Source organism: Lampetra planeri, chromosome 64 (assembly GCF_965212315.1).
Source record: "Lampetra planeri chromosome 64, kcLamPlan1.2.h2, whole genome shotgun sequence".
Classification (NCBI taxonomy): Eukaryota; Metazoa; Chordata; class Hyperoartia; order Petromyzontiformes; family Petromyzontidae; genus Lampetra; species Lampetra planeri.
This window is the reverse complement of record NC_136170.1, coordinates 3,736,026-3,756,662: the sequence shown is the minus strand read 5'-3', so window position 1 is coordinate 3,756,662 and position 20,637 is coordinate 3,736,026. Positions and strand designations below refer to the sequence as shown.

At 50.7% G+C, this 20,637-nt stretch overlaps 1 protein-coding gene across 2 annotated transcripts in view; it reads right to left on the bottom strand.

Annotated features, from left to right (window-relative positions):
* LOC144737109 (uncharacterized) overlaps window positions 1-20,637 on the bottom strand; it is a 53,578-nt gene that overhangs the window by 8,075 nt on the left and 24,866 nt on the right. The window contains exon 1 of one of the 2 annotated variants that reach the window (XM_078619789.1): window positions 582-822. The exons of the other annotated variant lie outside the window; for it this stretch is intronic. The gene's annotated coding sequence lies outside the window, so the exon portion shown is untranslated. Of the gene's footprint in view, window positions 1-581; window positions 823-20,637 lie in introns of those variants that run through there. 2 annotated transcript variants of the gene reach the window in all.

Genomic DNA, 20,637 nt, shown 5'->3' with positions numbered 1-20,637 from the left:
AGCAATTTATTGGAATGCAAAGACAAAGATCCCCCGTATAGCCTTAAGAGACTGTTTGGGAAAGTGTTGTTAGCAAGGAGCACCTATGAAGGCCGGAACGGTACACGAGGGGGGTGGGTGGCCAACAGCACGCCCGACCGCCTTTGTCTCCCCAGTGGCGACGTTTACACACCGCACAAGGTATTCATTTGAGGCTGAGTCAACCTGCGGGGGGCCCAGGACCGGTTCAAATTATCGTTACTGGTTCTAGCCGTGAACGGGAATCGAACTCGGGTCGCCGCCAGGTTCGTAGCGCAGCAGCGGCGCTAAAGCAAAGATCCACCCCCTCGTACAGAGACAAAGCTCCCCCGGGTAGCATTTAACAGGCATGTTAGGGCAGCACCAGATCAAAGTCAACATGAGCAATTGCCATGTGTGTCTCTATACAAAGACAAAGATCCCCCGCATAGCCTGCAACAGAATGTTGGAGCAAGGCCGGCACACAATGCATGCATATACACTAAGTAGCGGTGACGTCACCACGGCGCTCGTGCCAGGCTATGTGCACGTCAAGACGGACACACGTGCACATGCACACTCACCCAATAGCAGTCAAGCGGGCAGTCGGACCAACTCTCCTCCTGACTCTCTTGTCGGGTGGCAAGCGACGTCGTGATGATGGCAGTAATGATGGCAGCTTGGGTGGCAAGCGACGTCGTGATGATGGGTGGCAAGCGATGGCGAGCGAGCGAGCGAGAGAGAGGAGGTTGAGTGAGGGGCCGAGGTTTGCGTGGAGGAGGAAGTGGTGCAGTGTGATGTCTGTGTGTGGGGAAGGGCAGGGCGGTGTATTTATACGAGCATAACGCAGGAAGAGAGAGGGGGGTGGGTGGGTGGGGGGTGTGGAAAGATTTCACCACGGCCCATCTCTAGTAAATGACGTCGCGGGAGGGGGCGGGGACGTCGTGACGTCACTGCCGAGCCGCTGCCGCTCAGAGAGCGAGAGCCGCGTGGCTTCCCAGAACCCCCCGTGACGTCACAGGGGGGGGGCAGCACCCCCGCCCCCCCATCCCCTACGCCCAGAGGTGGATTACAACCGGATTGTCAGTGGGGTTACACATGCATGCATGTGTAGTGTGTGAGGGTTACACATGCATGCATGTGTGGTGTGTGTGGGGTTACACATGCATGTGTAGTGTGTGTGTAGTGTGTGTGGGGTTACACAGGCATGTGTGTGTGGTGTGTGTGGGGTTACACATGCATGTGTAGTGTGTGTGGGGTTACACATGCATGTGTAGTGTGTGTGGCGTGTGTGTGTGGGGTTACACATGCATGTGTGTGTGGTGTGTGTGGGGTTACACATGCATGTGTAGTGTGTGTGGGGTTACACATGCATGTGTGTGTAGTGTATGTGGGGTTACACATGCATGTGTGTGTGGTGTGTGTGGTTACACATGCATGTGTGTGTAGTGTGTGTGTGGTTACACATGCATGTGTGTGTAGTGTGTGTGTGGTTACACATGCATGTGTGTGTGGTGTGTGTGGTTACACATGCATGTGTGTGTGGTGTGTGTGGTTACACATGCATGTGTGTGTAGTGTGTGTGGGGTTACACATGCATGTGTGTAGTGTGTGTGGGGGTTACACATGCATGTGTGTAGTGTGTGTGTAGTGTGTGTGGGGTTACACATGCATGTGTGTGTAGTGTGTGTGGGGTTACACATGCATGTGTGTAGTGTGTGTGGTTACACATGCATGTGTGTGTAGTGTGTGTGTAGTGTGTGTGGGGTTACACATGCATGTGTGTGTAGTGTGTGTGGGGTTACACATGCATGTGTGTATAGCGTGTGTGGGATTATGCATGCATGTGTGTGTAGTGTGTGTGGGATTATACATGCATGTATACATGGTGTGTGGACTGTGTTACATTGAATGGCCAATGTGGAATTAAACATGCGTGCATGTGTAGTGTGTGTGGGATTATATATGCATTCATGTATACACGTCGTGTACTGTGTATGTGTATTGCACACATGCACATGGCATGTACTTTGTATGTGCATTGAGGCTGAGTCGACCTAAGAGAGGCCCAGGACCGGTTCAGATAATCATCACCGCTGTTGGTGGCCGTGAGCCGGGTTCGTACCGCCGCGAGCTAACCACAACTCCCCCACACACACACTGTGACACACACACACTGACACACACTGTGACACACACTGTGACACACACACACACTGACACACACACACTGACACACACTGACACACACACTGACACACACACAGTGACACACACACACTGACACACACACTAACCACAGCTCCCCCACACACACACACTAACCACAGCTCCCCCCCCACACACACACACTCTCCACGAATCGCACTCAAAGATCTCGCCCGTATAGCCTCAACAAACTTTTAGGGGCAAGTGCTGTTAGTAGAGAGCACCTATGAAGGTTGGCACTGTGGCACACGAGGGGGTGGTAGGCCAGAAACCACGCCCGGCCGCCTTTGTCTCCTTAGTGGAAATGTTTTACTGGTAGGAACCTCCTGGTTACACCAGCCCACAGGGGATTATCGTGTCCGTCCGTCGTGCATCCAAAAATGGGAGGGTGGGGAGGGGCTGGGTAGAGAGGGGAGGGTGGGGAGGGGCTGGGTGGGGAGGGGAGGGGCTGGGTGGGGAGGGTGGGGCTGGGTGGGGGGTGGGAGGGGTGGGGCTGGGTGGGGAGGGGCTGGTCACCCCGTGGTGCCCTTATAAAAACTCAACGTTTAACCTACTCACGCCGGCTTGTGCCCGCCCGCACAGTCGGCCATATTTGCGGAATACACCACGCCGCCGTTGACCCTGCAGGCCATTGACCGAGCAACCCAACGTTCCTACCAGCTCCCTCCGCGGGAATGTGTTTCTACTCACACACCATATATAAAGACATAAAGATGCCCGTATAGCCTGAACAGACTGTAGGGGCAAGTGCTGTTAGTGAGCACCTATGAAGGCCAGAGCGGTACACGAGGGGGCGGGTGGCCAGCACCACGCCTGGCCGCCTTTGTCTCCCTGAGTGGCAGGGTTTACTCACCGCACCCAGGTTACTCATTTGAAGCAGAGTCGACCTAGGAGAGGAGGCCCAGGACCGGTTCAAATAAATCGTCACTGCTGTTGACCGTGAGCAGGAATTGAACCCGGGCCCGCCGGAGTTCACGGCGCATCAACGTGCACACAAAATACAAAGTTCACGACGAAATCTTCACAAGCGTGGGATTACGCGGAGAGAGAGAGCGAAAGAGAGCGGGGGAAGAAGACTCGGATATGACGACGGCGACACCACAAAGTGTAGAGTGGACTACACTAGGGGACTGACAGCAAATGAGGTGGATTCCGGTGCTGGGGCAGCGTGGCGGCAGGAAGCCGCCTGGCGCGCCGGAAGAGCCCGATGATGACGGTGATGGTGGTGGTGACGGTGGTGGTGGTGGTGGTGATGGTAGGGATGGTGGTGGTGACGGTGGTGGTGACGGTGACGGTGATGGTGGCGGTGACGGTGGTGGTGTTGGTGACGGTGGCGGTGGTGGTGGTGACGGTGGTGGTGGTGGTGGCACGGCAAGCCCAAGTAGAGTGGATTATCTTGAACGGGTCAGGGACTTCCCCTAGGTCGACTCAGCCTAAAATGAGCACTGCACCCGGTGCGGTGGGCGCCACTGGGGAGACAAAGGCGGCCGGGCGTGGTGCTGGCCACCCACCCACCACCTCGTGTTCTACCGTGCCGGCCTTCATAGCTGCTGCTACTCGCTTAACATCACTTGCCCCAACAGTCTGTTACAGGCTACACGGAGGACCTTTATCTTTTGCATTTGTGTTCTTGTGCTGCGTTGAGTGGTGGCGCTGTGGTTAGCGTGCAATGCTACGGAGCCACACATTTCCCACTTGATCTTCCCGTCCTGATAAAGCGGTTTCACCTGGTGACCTGCGTTCAACTCCCCCGCACACCCAACAACAGTGGCAGCAAGTGACACACAAATACAGGTAGTCCCCGACTTACGATGGGCCCGAGTTAAGATATTTCGAGCTTACGATGGCGATACGACAAAATTGTCAAATATTTTAAATTTCGCGCGGCAGGCAAACGCAGCAGCGTATGAGGTACGATGCTGTACACGTTGGGACGCTGCCGGGATGTACGCATCTCCTGCCTCGTGTGATGCAGACAGGATTGTTTCCTGGACAAACTTTAAATTAAATTGCAGTTCATATAGGTAGGCTAAGAATTTGCCTTGTTTTTTTTACTTTACATTGTACCGTGCAATACAGTATTGTAATTAATAAATACAGTATATAGCTTATACAGTACGGTACTGTAAATTGCTCTGTTTTGCTAAATTATCACCATTCTTCAAGACTCCTGGGTAGGCGAGGCCATCTTCGACTTACGATATTTTCGACTTACGATGGGGTCGTCGTAACGCATCTCCATCGTAAGTAGAGGACTACCTGTATAGATAAACCAAGTCGTGGTCCTCCTTTGGGTTGACTCGGCCTCAACTGAGTACCAGGTGCGGCCTTCACAGGTAGGCTGGTGAATAGCACCTGCCCCCCAAACATTCGGGCTCGGGGCTTTGCCTGATAGGATTGGGAATAGTTTAAGTTGTATTAGTATGAGTTTGGGGTGATGTGTGTACCTGCCTTGTACTTTACACTCCGATCGTGTTTGCTGTTGTAACGTTCTTAGCCCGTAGCCCCCTTCCTGGACATCTGTGAGCTTCATAGCTCATCGTATTCCTCCTGCAGTCTTGAATACATACTGTGAATCTAGGTCAGTGGTTGTTTAACCTACACTACACTATACACTACACTATAGACGACACTATTACACACTACACTATACTACTACACACTACACTATACTACTACACACTACTATACACTAGACTATACACAACACTATACACTACACTATACACTACACTATACTATACACTACACTGTACACTACACTGTACACTACACTGTACACTATACACTACACTACACTATACACTACACTTCACTATACACTACATTACACTATACACTACTATAAACTACACTATACACTACTATAAACTACACTATACACTACACTATACACTACTATACACTACACTATACACTACTATACACTACACTATACACTACTATACACTACGCTATACACTACTATACACTACACTATACACTACACACTACACTACTATACACTGCACTATATACTACACTACACTACTATACACTACAATACACTACACTATACACTACACTACACACTACACTGCACACTACACTATACACTACTATACACTACAATACACTACACTATACACTACTATACACTACACTATACACTACACCAGTGGTTCTTCTTCACCTGGGGTGCACGCTGCGCCCCCTTAGGTTGGAGATTCCCTTTCTGGACGTGGCCACATTTATATTTTTGTGTAGAAGGTAAATCGAGACGCAAATTAAGCCCCGGGGCGCGTGAAGTTTAAAATCACGTCATTTCATCACACCCCTGTCGTGTGTTTCTTAACATGAGAACAACAATTTTGTAAGGGGGGGGAGGGGGAACAAGACTTGCAGTAAAGGTGAAGATCATTACTGATCGAGACGATAATTTTTTTTGTATAGAAGGTAAATCATTGGGACACAAACTAAGCCCCTGGGCACGTGAAGTTTCAACTTGGCTTCATCACACCGCTGTTGTGTGTTTATCAACAATGCAGACAGTCCCCGAGTTACGATGGTCCGACTTACGATATTTCGATCTTACGATGGCGATACGACAAAATTGTAAAATATTTCAAATTTCACGCGGCAGGAAAACTCAGCGGCAGGCTAAGAATGTACGTTGTTTTTTTACTTTGCATTTTACTGTGCAATACAGTATTGTCATTAATAAATACAGTATATGGTTTATACAGTACGGTACTGAAATTGCTCTGTTTTGCTAAATTATCACCATTCTTCAAGACTCCTGGGTAGGCGAGGCCATCTTCGACTTACGATATTTTTGACTTACGATGGGGTCATCGTAACGCATCTCCATCGTAAGTAGAGGACTACCTTTCGATTTAAAGCTTTCGTGACTGCAGGGATTCATCTTCTTGGTTCATTCGGTAAAGTTACGTAGAAGGGAAATAATAATGAAATGAAAATAAAACATAATAAAATAAAAATTCTCACGACGTTTCGGCCACAACACAAGCAGCCGTCCTCAGGTGAAGAAACAGAGCTGTCGGAAAGACAGCGCCTTTGTTTTTTCACCTGAGGACGGCTGCTTGTGTTGTGGTCGAAACGTCGTGAGAATTTGTTTGTTATTATGTTTTATTTTTATTATTTTATTATTTCCCTTCTACGTGACTTTACCGAGAGAACCAAGAAGATAGAGGACTACCTGTATAACTTTTTTCTTGCAACGATCGAGCGGAAACACGGCTGCAGTGAAGGTGTCAGAGAAGCACCACCGGTCTAGACGACGATTTACAAAGTAGAGCAGCTCCCAGCCGGACCCCCGGACCCCATCGTCCATAGCGGTGTGCTGTGGGAAGGGTGATGGAGTGAGATGGAGTGGGATGGAGTGAGATGGAGTGGAATGGGGTGAGATTCCCCATTGGCTGAAATGGGGCCCCCTACTTTGTTGTATTGTGTGTGTGTGTGGTGTGTGTGGTGTTTGTGTGATGTGTGTGTGAGTGTGTGTGGTGTGTGTGATGTGTGTGTTGGGTGTGTGTATGGTGTGTGGTGTGTGTGTGTGTGGTGTATGTGGCGTGTGTGTGGCGTGTGTGGTGTGTGTGTATGGTGTGTGTGTGTGTGTGGTGTGTGTGGTGTGTGTGGGATGTGTGTGTGAGTGTGTGTGTGGTGTGTGTGTGGTGTGTGTGTGGCGTGTGTGTGTGGTGTGTGTGTGTGTGTGGTGTGTGAGTGTGTGTGGTGTGTGTGGTGTGTGTGTGAGTGTGTGTGGTGTGTGTGGTGTCTGTGTGTGTGGTGTGTGTGTGGGGTGTGTGGTGTGTGTGAGTGTGGTGTCTGTGTGTGTGGTGTGTGTGTGTGGTGTGTGTGTGCGGTGTGTGTGTGGTGTGTGGTGTGTGTGTGGTGTGTGTGGTGTGTGTGGGATGTGTGAGTGTGTGTGTGGTGTGTGTGTGGTGTGTGTGTGGCGTGTGTGTGTGGTGTGTGTGTGTGGTGTGTGAGTGTGTGTGGTGTGTGTGGTGTGAGTGTGTGTGGGTGTGTGTGAATGTGTGGTGCATGTGTGTGGTGTGTGTGTGGTGTGTGTGGGGTGTGTGGTGTGTGTGGTGTGTGTGTGAGTGTGTGTGGTGTGTGTGGTGTCTGTGTGTGTGGTGTGTGTGGTGTGTGTGTGGGGTGTGTGGTGTGTGTGAGTGTGGTGTCTGTGTGTGTGGTGTGTGTGTGTGGTGTGTGTGCGGTGTGTGTGTGGTGTGTGTGGTGTGTGTGGTGTGTGTGGTGTCTGTGTGTGTGTGGTGTGTGTGTGGTGTGTGTGTGCGGTGTGTGTGTGCGGTGTGTGCGGTGTGTGCGTGTGGTGTGTGTGTGTGGTGTGTGTGTGGTGTGTGTGTGGTGTGTGTGGTGTGTGTGTAGTGTGTGTGGTGTGTGGAGTGTGGTGTGTGGTGTCTGTGTGTGTGGTGTGTGTGTAGTGTGTGTGGTGTCTGGGTGTGTGGTGTGTGTGTAGTGTGTGTGGTGTTGGCCATTCACTGTGTCGCAAGAGGCAGTGCAGCATGGGGGAAGTCCCCTCAATCCATCAGAGAGCCAGCCAGCTGCTTGCCGACCACCACCACCAACAGCAGCAGCTGTCGAGTCTTGCCGTGTCTCTCTCTCTCCCTCCGGCTTTTCCCAGGAAAGTCCCTTCCGACCAAAGCAGATCGGCGTGCTGGGTTTTTTTTAATTGGATATCCCGCCTCCCACCTCCCCCCGGTGGTTTCCAACTCTAATAAAGATGAATAAAGATGAACGTCCATCACAATGGGGCCTGTTTCTGGGGCTGTTGTCGTGAAACCCACCGCCACCCGACACGCGAAACAACACGTGACCAATTCGTTCACGAGTTCGGCACTCACCGGCTGTGTGAGTTGGGAGAGTAAAACCCACTGCAGCATTTACAATTGTAGTGTAGTTTATAGTGTAGTGTATAGTGTAGTATATAGTGTAGTGTGTAGTGTATAGTGTAGTGTATAGTGTAGTGTATAGTAGTGTATAGCAGTGTATAGTGTAGTGTATAGTAGTGTATAGTGTAGTGTATAGTTGTGTATAGTGTAGTGTATAGTGTAGTATACTAGTTCAGCACTAACCGGTTGTGTACCGTAACATTTCGCCGGAAATTCCATCAACAACCAGCTTCGTTTGTTGCCAGAGATCCCGACGAGGTGTGGAAGAAGAGAGTGCTCGCTCATCGCCACCGACTGTGCTACGTCTGGCTGCCTCGCGTCTCTGACCGTCTGTCGGTCTCTCCGTCTGCCGACTTGTCTCTCGTGTGTCCGCTGGTCTGTGTGTCGTCCATCTGTCTGTCTCGTGTGTCCGTCTGACTGTCTATCTGTCGCGTGTGTGTGTGTCCGCTGGTCTGTGTGTCGTCAATCCGTCTGTCTCGTGTGTCCGTCTGACTGTCTATCTGTCTCGTGTCCGTCTGACGGTGTACCCATCTGTCCGCCTGTCGGACAGACGCAGGGAGCGGTGGTGCAGCGGTGAGCGCGTGCTGCGTTACGAACCCTCCCTTAGGTTGACTCAGTCTCAAATGAGTACCTGGTGCGGTGTGCAGTAAACATCGCCACTAGGGAGACAAAGGCGGCCGGGCGTGGAGTTGGCCACCCACCCCCTCGTGTGCCGTGTCGGCCTTCAAAGGTGCTCGCCAACAGCACTTGCCCCAACAGTCTGTTAAGGCTATACAGGTGATCATTGTCTTTAATATATATAGTGTACACACATCGGCTTAATAGGCGCTCGCAGACTGCACTTACGCAACACCACGTCGGAGGGCTTTCCAACTTAAAGATGCGAGGGTGGGGAGCATGCACGGTTTGATAGGCGCTCGCAAACTCCACGTACCGTAACGGCATTGCAACGGGCTGTGGGTGATTATTGGGCATATTTACAGGCAGCGGCATCATTTTGTCTTCATGGATGCTCCCAAACCCACACACGCACGCGTCCCGGACGGCTGCTGTTGTAAATGAAAGGGACTTGCGAACACGCGCAAACGTTTACGAGTGGACCCTGAAGTAAGTTGCGCTTGACGAAGAGCACGTGGGTCAAAATCGATGGGCTATTGTGATTATGATAGCAAACCACGCCGACTCAACAACACAACACACTCGATGGATAATACTGGTAGTAACCTCCTGGTTACACCAGCCCATAGGGGATTATTGTGTCCGTCCGTCGTGCATCCAAAAATGGGAGGGGTGGGGCTGGGTGGAGAGGGGAGGGTGGGGAGGGGCTGGGTGGGGACGGTGGGGATGGGTGGGGGTTGGGAGGGGGGGTGCTGGGTTGGGAGGGGCTGCTCACTCCGTGGTGCCCTGATAAAACTCAACGTTTAACCTACTCACGCCGGCTTGTGCCCACCCTCACAGTCGGCCATATTTGCGGGATACACCAGGCCGCCGTTGACCCTGGCCATTGACCGTGCAACCCAACGTTCCTACCAGCTCCCTCCGCAGCAGGAATGTGTTTATTTATATTTTTTACCGGGTAAGGCCCCGCTGAGCAATGTAGCTCTATTTCAGACGCGACCCTGGCAATCGTCATATACGACAGCTCACACGAATTGGCTGGGATTATCGTCGTCGTGTGGAAATTCGTAGCAGCAGCCAAATAACTCTTAAACGCGTGATGTTGTGGAGGGGAAATCCGGAGAACCCAAAGAAAAAACAATCAACGCGATTACGGCGGGAGAGAGAGAGAGACACGCAAACTCCAAATATACAGCAGCAGGCGTCAGGGTCGGGATCGAACTCACGACCTCCTGCACACCAGGCGAGGTAGTTAACATCTCCTAGCCACCGTGGCGTGATGTGATCTGCCTCGTCTGTACGTCACATTGACTATGTTATATATAGTCATGACTGTGCATGTATCACGTAGACACACACACACCACTCTTGTGACAGGCACTGACTATGCATGTATCACGTAGACACACACACACACCACCCTTGTAACACGCCCTGACTCTGCATGTATCACGTAGACACACACACCACCCTTGTAACATGCCCTGACTATGCATGTATCACGTAGACACACACATACCACCCTTGTGACAGGCACTGACTCTGCATGTATCATGTAGACACACACACACCACCCTTGTAACATGCCCTGACTCTGCATGTATCATGTAGTCACACCACCACCCTTGTAACGTGCCCTGACTCTGCATGTATCACGTAGACACACACACCACCCTTGTAACGTGCCCTGACTCTGCATGTATCACGTAGACACACACATACACCACCCTTGTAACAGGCACTGACTCTGCATGTATCATGTAGACACACACATACACCACCCTTGTAACAGGCACTGACTCTGCATGTATCACGTAGACACACACACACCACCCTTCTGACAGGCACTGACTCTGCATGTATCACGTAGACACACACACCACCCTTGTGACAGGCACTGACTCTGCATGTATCATGTAGACACACACACACATCACCCTTGTAACATGCCCTGACTATGCATGTATCACGTACACACACACACCACCCTTCTGACAGGCACTGACTCTGCATGTATCATGTAGACACACACCACCCTTGTGACAGGCACTGACTCTGCATGTATCACGTAGACACACACACATACCACCCTTGTGACAGGCACTGGCTGTGCATGTATCACGTAGACACACACACCACCACCCTTGTGACATGCACCGACTCTGCATGTATCATGTAGACACACACAAACACACCACCCTTGTGACAGGCACTGACTCTGCATGTATCATGTAGACATACACACAACACTCTTGTAACATGCACCGACTCTGCATGTATCACGTAGACACACACACCACCCTTGTGACATGCACCGACTCTGCATGTATCACGTAGACACACACACACCACCCTTGTGACATGCACCGACTCTGCATGTATCATGTAGACACACACAGACACACACAGACACACACACAGAAAGATACACACACACAGACATACACACACAGACAGACACACACACACGCGCGCGTGGGAGGATTGCGTGGCCTGCGTTGTTTGTTGTAAACGCGTCACTTATGAGCAGCAGCAGCGGCTGATGATGAACAAAGGATCCTTGGGGGGGAGGAGGTTGTGGGGGGTCAGGGAGGGAGGGAGGGGGAGGGCGGTATCATGGCGGGGGGTGGCTGGTCAGCGGGGGAAGCTTTCCCCGATGTGACGATTGTCGTCGACCTCCCGGGTCCGAAGTCGAACCTGTGACTTGAAGGTGGATGGGTAGGGGGAGGAGGAAGGAGGCGGGGGGGGGTGTACACACACGACGCAGTTTCCCGAAAGAGGGGGAGTTGTTGTTACTGCTGCTGCTGCAACTGCTTGGGGGGTGTGTGTGTGAGCAACACTCAAATCGGGAATCTTCATTCATTCCGTGATTCGTTCAACACCCGCATTGCGATTCACTCATTCAGGAATTCACTCACCGTTCGTTCGGGCATTCGGTCATCCGTGCATATGCCCACGTGTTTCATTCTTCGCGTGTTAACGCGAGCTCATCGATCGCACTGCTTCGGCTGCATTCAATCTCGCCGATTCGTTCACTCACGTGACGACCAACTCGTGCGTTTGGTCACTCGCGAATTCATTCTTTCGTACGTGAGCACGCCGAACGATTGATGCGTTTTTTTTGGGGGGGGGGGGGGTTACACCGCGTCTCATCGATTCGTCCTATTGGGCTCGTTTTCCCGCGCGGCATTTCATTCCCAACCGCGTGCATTCATTGGGGGTCATTCTGGCGTTCAAAATCGACGCATTTTCATTCACGCATCTTTTCATTCATGCATCGAGACACCTTTTCATTCACACGTCGAAACACGCTCGTCGCAGTCGCCTCTGCCGGGCCGCATTCATTCCAATTGATTCATTCGCCGAGTTGTTCACTCGCGTGGCGGTGAGCTCAGCGGCGAGCGCGACTTTCATTCATTTGTGAACGAAAGTGGTTATTAATCGCCGCGGTGGTGAATGCACGGTCACGTGCACGTCTTGCTACGGTGGATGAAGGATTTAAACTACTCCGTGTCACTTTCATTCTTCATAGTCATCATCATCCACAACCAATCCACTGCTGGAGGACTTAAATCACTCCGTGTCTCCTTCATGGATAACCCACGACAACGTTTACAATTATAGTGTAGTTTATAGTGTAGTGTATAGCGTAGTTTATAGTGTAGTGTATAGTGTAGTGTATAGTGTAGTGTATAGCGTAGTGTATAGTAGTGTATAGCGTAGTGTATAGCGTAGTGTATAGTGTAGTGTATAGTGTAGTGTACTAATACAGCACTAACCAGTTAAATGTTTGAGAGTAAACCCACGACAACGTTTACAATTATAGTGTAGTGTATAGTGTAGTTTATAGTGTGGTGTATAGTAGTGTATAGCGTAGTGTATAGTAGTGTATAGTGTAGTGTAGAGTGTAGTTTATAGTGTAGTGTATAGTAGTGTATAGTGTAGTGTACGAGTACAGCACTAACCGGTTATATGTTTGAGAGTAAACCCACGACAACGTTTACAATTATAGTGTAGTGTATAGTGTAGTGTATAGCGTAGTGTATAGTGTAGTGTATAGTGTAGTGTATAGCGTAGTGTATAGTGTAGTGTGTAGTAGTGTAGTGTACTAGTACAACACTAACCGGTTATATGTTTGAGAGTAAACCCACGACAACGTTTACAATTGGAGTAGCCGTGACGTTTCGCCGGTAATTACAACAACTGCAACAACCAGCAGCAGCATCGTCAGGCGACCGCCACAGAGTTCTGGATAAATCCTCACTCCTCCTCCCCCCGTTTCGGTCTTAAACGTGACAGACCCTTGACGGGTGGTGGTGGTGGCGACAGCGCGTCTAACGACACATTCATATTTACGCGATCAAACTTTAAAAAACAACAACTCTATTATAACTTTGTATTAATCTTCGTAAAATAAGAAACTATTTTGTTTAACATTTTTTTTTTTACCAGGTGCAAGGCCCCACACGACTGAGCTACGTAGTGGCTCTTCCGTCAGAAGCGACCCGGACATCACGAATGATCGCCTCAACCAAGTGGGCTCATCATCATCACCATCGCCATCGCGTCCAAATTTATTGCGGCCAAAATACCGCCCAAAACCAACATCCGTGGTGGATACTAATATTGGGCACATTCCTCGCCGTTTAGCAAGATAGACGACTACGTAGCCCAACACGTGGGTTGAGATGTAGAACAGGTCTGGCAATTAAATAATAACAAATATTTATTTTAAAAAGTAAAAAAAACCAACGTGTCCATTTATGGGCGGAGCGGTGGCGCCGCGGTCGGCTCACTCGCGGCTCCACGCAAACCACCTGGCGGGGTCCCGAGCGCGACTCCCAGCCACGGATGGCATCGGTGGCGGAGTGCGGACCGGTTTTCTGCCTCCTCATCCATTTCGCTCGCCAAACTCGGCGCCTGATACATCATTGTTGTTATTTTTAAAACGTAGAATTATTTTTGTTTCATTCCCTTCCTTTTGCACCCTTCTGCAGTTACGCAAGCTCGTCCCCTGCGACGGAAACATTCACAGCGGCTTGTCAACGTCCATCGGGGTATTTTATTCCGGAAAGCTGTTTGTCAATAACACAGTCTCTGTGTGTGTGTGGACTCAAAGGGCAACGTTTTAGGCACACAAAGGGCCAATCAGCCCTTTGTGGATTTACAAAGGGGCGCTGTACATCATTGTTGTTATTTTTAAAACGTTTAATTATTTTATTTCCAATCCCTTCCTTTTGCACTCTTCACTTCAGCAAGTTCGTCCCTTGAATGTAAACATTGCCAACGGCTTGTCAACATTTATTCGTGTATCTTAAACAACAAAACTGAACACGTTTGTCAATGACGCAATGTCTCTCTGTGCCTGTGTGGTCTCAAAGGGCAACGTTTCAGGCAATGAGCCTTCTCCATAGCACGTGAAGTGCGGCGCTATGCAGAAGGATCATTTCCGCCCCCCCTCCCACCTTTCTCGTGATGTGAGACAAAGGCGGCCAGGACACATGAAGAAGGGTCATTGCTCGAAACGTCAACAAATGAATTATTCATTCCCCCCCCCCCCCCCATCTTTAAAGGCCAAAGACAAAGATCCCCCATATAGCCTTAACAGACTGTTGGGGCAAGGGCTGTTAGCGAGTAGCACTAATGAAGGCCGGCACGGCACACGAGGGGGTGGGTGGCCAGCACCACGCCCGGCCGCCTTTGTCTCCCTAGTGGCGATGTTTTTATACACCGCACCAGGTACTTATTTGAGGCTGAGTCTACCTAGGGGAGGCCCAGGACGGGTGCAGAAAATCGTCACCGGTGTTGGCCGTGAGCGATAATTGAACTCGGCTCGCCAGGTTCATAGCGCAGCGCGCTAACCGCTACACACACCAACACACTTGCTAACTAACTCCTACTATATTTATTTGACCAGGTAAGAAAGCCCCACTAAGATTGTTTTCGACCGGGTCCTGGGCCATCCGTGAGGTCAGCTTGGCATTAAATGAATACCTGGTGAGGGTGGGTGTGTGTGTGTGTGTGCTAAATGTCAGCACCTCCTCCTCGTGTGCCACGCAGTGCCGGCCTTCACGGCAGTCACTGCTCACGACGAACGCCACTTGCCCCAACAGTCTGTTGTCCGTGTGTTGTAGTATGTGACCGAACTATTTTGAACCATTTATTATTGTTGCCAGGTAAAGGCCCCACTGAGCCATGTCGCTCTTTTTCAAAAGCGACCCCGGTTATCACAAATGATCGCTGCTCGATGAAACGGCGGCTTATCATTTCAGTTTCAGCTTATTAGGTATAGCCCTGTGAGCCATTCGGCTCTTGAATCGGGTGCAACCGCAACAAACAAAAAACAAAAACATTAACAAGAAAACATCTTAAAGTGACTTTGTGACTATGTGCAAACAGAACAATCCAGGAAAAAACTGCAAAGTCTTCCAGAAAAAGCACCGTACACTAACGCTGTGTGCAAACATCCCAGTGGGATGCAAGTCAAACAACAACAACAACAACCACAAGACAACTTAGATTAAAGCCATCAGTCTAACTTCGTACTACATCATCATCATCACGTGGAACTGTATAGCAGCAGCCAAATCTATCAACGCGTGATGTCGATTCTAAGTGTGGAGGGGGAAAAAAAACACAACGGGAGACCCGGTGAAAAATCCACGCGACCACGTGGAGAGAGACACCGCATACTACAAATATACAGCAGCAGCAGGCGTCAGGGTCGGGATCGAACCCACGACTTCCTGCACACCAGGCGAGGGAGTTCACATCTCCTAGCCACCAGGGCGCGCCTTTGTTATTGACACGGCGCGTGTTGATTTGTTGCTGTTGACTGTTGTTTGTTCACCACTGCCAATACAGCAGCAGCAGCAAGCTGCACCAGATAGTTTATTTTATATCGTTCGACACGAGTCGGGTGTTATCACCCAGATAGCAGGAAGGAAAATCCACACGACCACGTGGGGAGAGAGAGAGAGACACGCACACTCCAAATAAGGTCGGGTCGCGTTCCGTAGCCACCGTTCACACCCCTCTCCCCCAGTCAAATTGCATTGAAGACCTCCCCCCCGATCCCTTCACAGCCCACACCGCCCCCTCCACGACCCCTCCCCCCTGCCCCTCTCGACTACCTTTGTCGAAAAATGACGTGGGGCAGCCTTGCTCAAAAGTGACGCAGCCCACCAGCGGATAGCACGGAGATGACCACACACACACACGCACATTCCACTCATGTGTGTGTGTGTGCACGTGTGTGTGTGCAAGTGTGTGTGTGCACGAGTGTGTGTGTGTGCACGAGTGTGTGTGTGTGAGCGGTGGCGCAGTGGTTGGCACGCTGCGCTACAAATCCGGTGATTTCCGCTCACGGCCAACACCAGCGATGATTATCTGAACCGGGCCTGGGCCCTCCACTAGGTCGACTCAGCCTCAAATTATTACCTAGTGCGGTATGTGTAGTAAACATCGCCACCCCCTCGTACACCGTGCCGGCCTTCATTAGGTGCTCATGAACAGCACTTGCCCCAACAATCTGTTAAAAGCTATATGGGGGGCTCTTTGTCTTTGTGTGTCTTTACAGGTTTAATAAGATCTAAAACGGCAATGATGCAGATGCAGCAGCAGCAGGCCACATGCATGCGTGCAACAGCACGCTGTACTATGCACGCTGTACTATGCACGCTGTACTATGCACGCTGTACTATACATGCTATACTATGCATGCTGTACTATACATGCATGCACGATGCTTTGCGTGAGGTGTGTCTGTGCGTTTCCTGAGCCTCGGGGAGCGGTCGCGTCGTCGCGGTCAGCGCACTGCTGCGCTACGAACCCTGGCGACCCGAGTTGGATTCCCGCTCACGGCTACCAACACCCAGTGACGATTCTCTGAAACCAGTCCTGCGCCTCCCCTAGGTCGACTCAGCCTCAAATAATTACGGATAGCGGTGTGGAGTAAACATCGCCACCGGGGAGACAAAGGTGGCCGAGCGTGGTGCTGGTCACCCACCCCTTCGTGCCGGCCTTCATTGGGTGATCGCGAACATGGCTTGCCCCAACAGTCTGTTAAAATTTCACATGGGGGATGTTTGTCTTTGTGTGTCTTTACGGGTTTAATGACATCTAAATGGCAATGATGCAACACAGCAGGCTACATTATGCATCCGTGCATATCACAATGTTTTGCATGGGGTGTGTGGGGAGCGGTAGTGTAGTGGTTAGCGAGCTGCACTACGAAGCTTGCGAGCCGGGTTCGATTCCCGCTCACGGCCAACATCGGTGACGATTATCTGAACCGGTCCTGGGCCTCCCTAGGTCGACTCAGCCTCAAATGTGTACCTGGTGTGGTGCGTTAAAACGTCGCCACTAGGGAAACAAAGGTGGCCGGGCGTGGTGCTGGCCACCCACCCCCTCGTGTGCTGTTCTGGCCTTCATAGGTGCTGCTCGCTGACAGCACTTGCCCCAACAGTCTGTTAAGGCTACACGGGGGGTCGTTGTCTTTGTTGGCGTTGGAGGTGTGCCCCTTGTAGTAACAGAGGCACGCAGATGACATGTGGAGTCTAAGTGGATGTGTGTAACAACACCACTTGCTCCTGCATTCTGTTAAGGCTACACGGGGGGGGGGGGGGGGGGTCTTTAACTATTGTGGATATGCGGGGGGAGTGGTGGCGCAGTGGTTAGTGCGCTGCCGCGCTACAAACCCCGGCGAGACCCGAGTTCGATTGCCGCTCGCGACCGATAATGGCGTCTGAGGCTTTCTGTTTGGCCGGTTCCTGGGACATCCGCGAGGTCAGCTCAGCATTAAATGAATATCCGGTGAAATATCAGCACTGGGGAGACAAAGGCTGCCGGACGTGGCGCTGACCACCCACCGCCTCCTCACGGCAGGCTCTGCTCGCTACAACATCACTTGCCCCGACAGCCTATTGTCCGTATGCTGTATGTGACTTAACTATCATGAACCACATACTCTTTGGTTCTTTCGGTAAAGTCACGGAGGTAGAAATAAAATAAAACAAATCACGACGTTTCGGGCGCAACACAAGTGTCCGTCATCAGGTGGGAAAGCGTGGCCTGCTGCTGATGCAGACTGTTTTAAAGGTGATTTGTCTTATTTTATTTTTCTACCTACGTGACTTTACCGAAAGAACCAAAGAGTATGGATTCCTGCAGTCACGAAAGCTTCAAATATGATGAACCATTTAAGGAAAGGGCCCCTACTGAGCTACAGTATGTAGCTCAGAAGTGACCCTGGCTACCAAAATCGATAGCTCAACGAAGTGCCTTAATGTCGTCGTCGTCATCATCACGTGGTCATTTATAGCAGCAGCTAAAAATACTTCAAAACGCACATCGATTCGAAATGCCGAGGGAAAAACCGGAGGAAAAACCAGAGAAAAATCCACGCGACAACAGGGAGAACGTGCAAACTCCAAATATACAGCAGCAGCAGCAGGCATCAGGGTCGGGATTGAACCTACGGCCTCCTGCATACCAGGCGAGGTAGTCAACATCTTGCGCGAAACCCACAACAACCCTTTTGAAGGTTATAATAAGATCATGACCCACGGGGCACTCCTATCGCTTTATAGGGTGCAGTAAAAGGGGCGCTTGCACTCGCCAGGTGACAAACGGGGGGGGGGGGGGATTACGAGAAATCCAATGTCAATATCTCATCACCCGCCTCTGGTTAATGGTTTACAGGTCGGGTCCAATTAGACTAAGGTCTACCTATCTTGATTGGAAGCTTTCGTGACTGCAGGAATCCGTACACTACCGACTTGCGTGTACGCGCTTGCCTCACAGCGCAGTTGGCAGCGCTGCAGCTTGTGTCACACATAGACGTGACATTAACCTGCTAATCCCCCTAATCTCCCCGCCCAATCTCTCCCATCAACACAGCGCTAATCTCCCATTAGCACTGCTGTTGTGCGCAATTGTGGGGACGATACTCTGATTTCATGCGAATCTCTCTCCATAATCTTTCTCTCCCTAATCTCCCCCATTAACACAACTGACGTGCTTGCGTCTGGGGATGGAATTCCCTTCCAGCTCAGACCCCGCTTGCTTGCCCATCGCCACGTAAATAACCTCTTGTTGTAACAGCTCTCTCGCTGGCTCAGCAGCTCCACTGCTCGATTATTTTTTCCGCCTGAGGACGACCGCATGTGTTGCGATCAAAACGTCGTGATATATTTGTTATTTTTTTTATTTTATTTTTCTACCTACGTGATTTTACCGAAAGAACCAAAGAGTACGGATTCCTGCAGTCACGAAAGCTTCCAATCAAGATAGGTAGACCTTAAGTCTACTTGGACCTGACCTGTAATTCATTAACCAGAGGCGGGTGATGAGATATTGATATTGGATTTCACGTAAACCCCCCCCCCCCCCCGTTTGTCAACTGCTTCACCTAGCGATTGCAAGCGCCCCTTTTACTGCACCGTATAGAGCGATAGGAGTGCCCCGTGGGTCATGATACAATTAGAACCTTCAAAAGGATGTGGGTGAGTTGTTGTGGGTTTGCCTCACAGCCCAGTTGGCAGCGCCGCATCACGCGGTGGCTCGGAGATGTTAACTACCTCGCCGCCTAGTATACAGGAGGTCGTGGGTTCGATCCCGACTCTGACGATGCCTGCTGCTCTATATTTGGAGGTTGCACGTCTCTATTTCATCATCATCATCATCACGGTGGCTAGGAGATGTTGACTACCTCGCCTGGTATGCAGGAGGTCGTGGGTTCGATTGCAACTGACGATGCCTGCTGCTGTGTATTTGTAATTTGTGTGTCTCTCTCCCCGTGGACGCGTGGATATTTCTCCGGGTCCTCTGGTTTTTCCCCTCCAAATTTAGAATCAATATCATGTTCACAATATCCACACAATGATAAGCCCCTTCCATTGAAGCTATCATTCGTGGTGGCGAGGTCGCCTCTGAAAAAGAGCTGCATAGGTCAGTCGTGGGACCTTACACCTGGCAAATTAAAAAATAAAAGTTAGTTCGTAAAACAGTAAATTATCCACCGCCACAAAACACCAGCCGCAGCCACATACCCTAAAAGTGTGACGTTGATTCTAAATGTGGAGCGCAAAAACCAGAGGACCCGGAGAAAAATCCACGCGACCACGGGGAGAGACACGCAAACTCCAAATATACAGCAGCAGCAGGCATCAGGGTCGAGATTGAACCCACGACCTCCTGCATACCAGGCGAGGTAGTCAACATCTTGCGCAAAACCCACAGCAACCCACGCACTCACACCCTTTTGAAGGTTCTAATAGAACCATGATCCACGGGGCACTCAAATCGCTTTATACGGTGCAGTAAAAGGGGTGCTTGCAATCGCCAGGTGAAGCACTTGGCGGATGGGGGGGGGGTTACGGGAAACCCAATATAACTCGTGTTTGCCTCTGGTTAATGAATTACAGGTCGGGTCCAATTAGACTGCCAGGTATAGCAATTTGATTAGTCAGGAACTATGATTTTAAAAAAATGTATTCCCATCAGCCTTGGCAGGTATCATTTTCCATTGTTTGAGCGAGCCGGGGGAGCGAAACCGATGGACCCGTTTCGACCGCGCTGTGTCTCATCAGCAGAGTCAGAGGCCTGCTGACACGTCGCTGGCTTTGTTGAATGTTGTTGGCAAGAGTGACTCGTCTAATACGGTGGGGGTGGGTGGGGGCTCACGTTCAATGCCAAAAAAAGCCTCCCGCGCAAACTCACCAAGCAGGGGCCACGCATAGCCTAGGAAATGTTAACTACCTCGCCTGGTATAAAGGAGGCCGTGGGTTCGATCCCTGACGATGCTTGCTGTATATATGGAGTTTGCGTGTCTCTCTGTTTCATCACCATCATCATGGTAGCTAGGAAATGTTAACTACCTCGCCTGGTATACAGGAGGTCGTGGGTT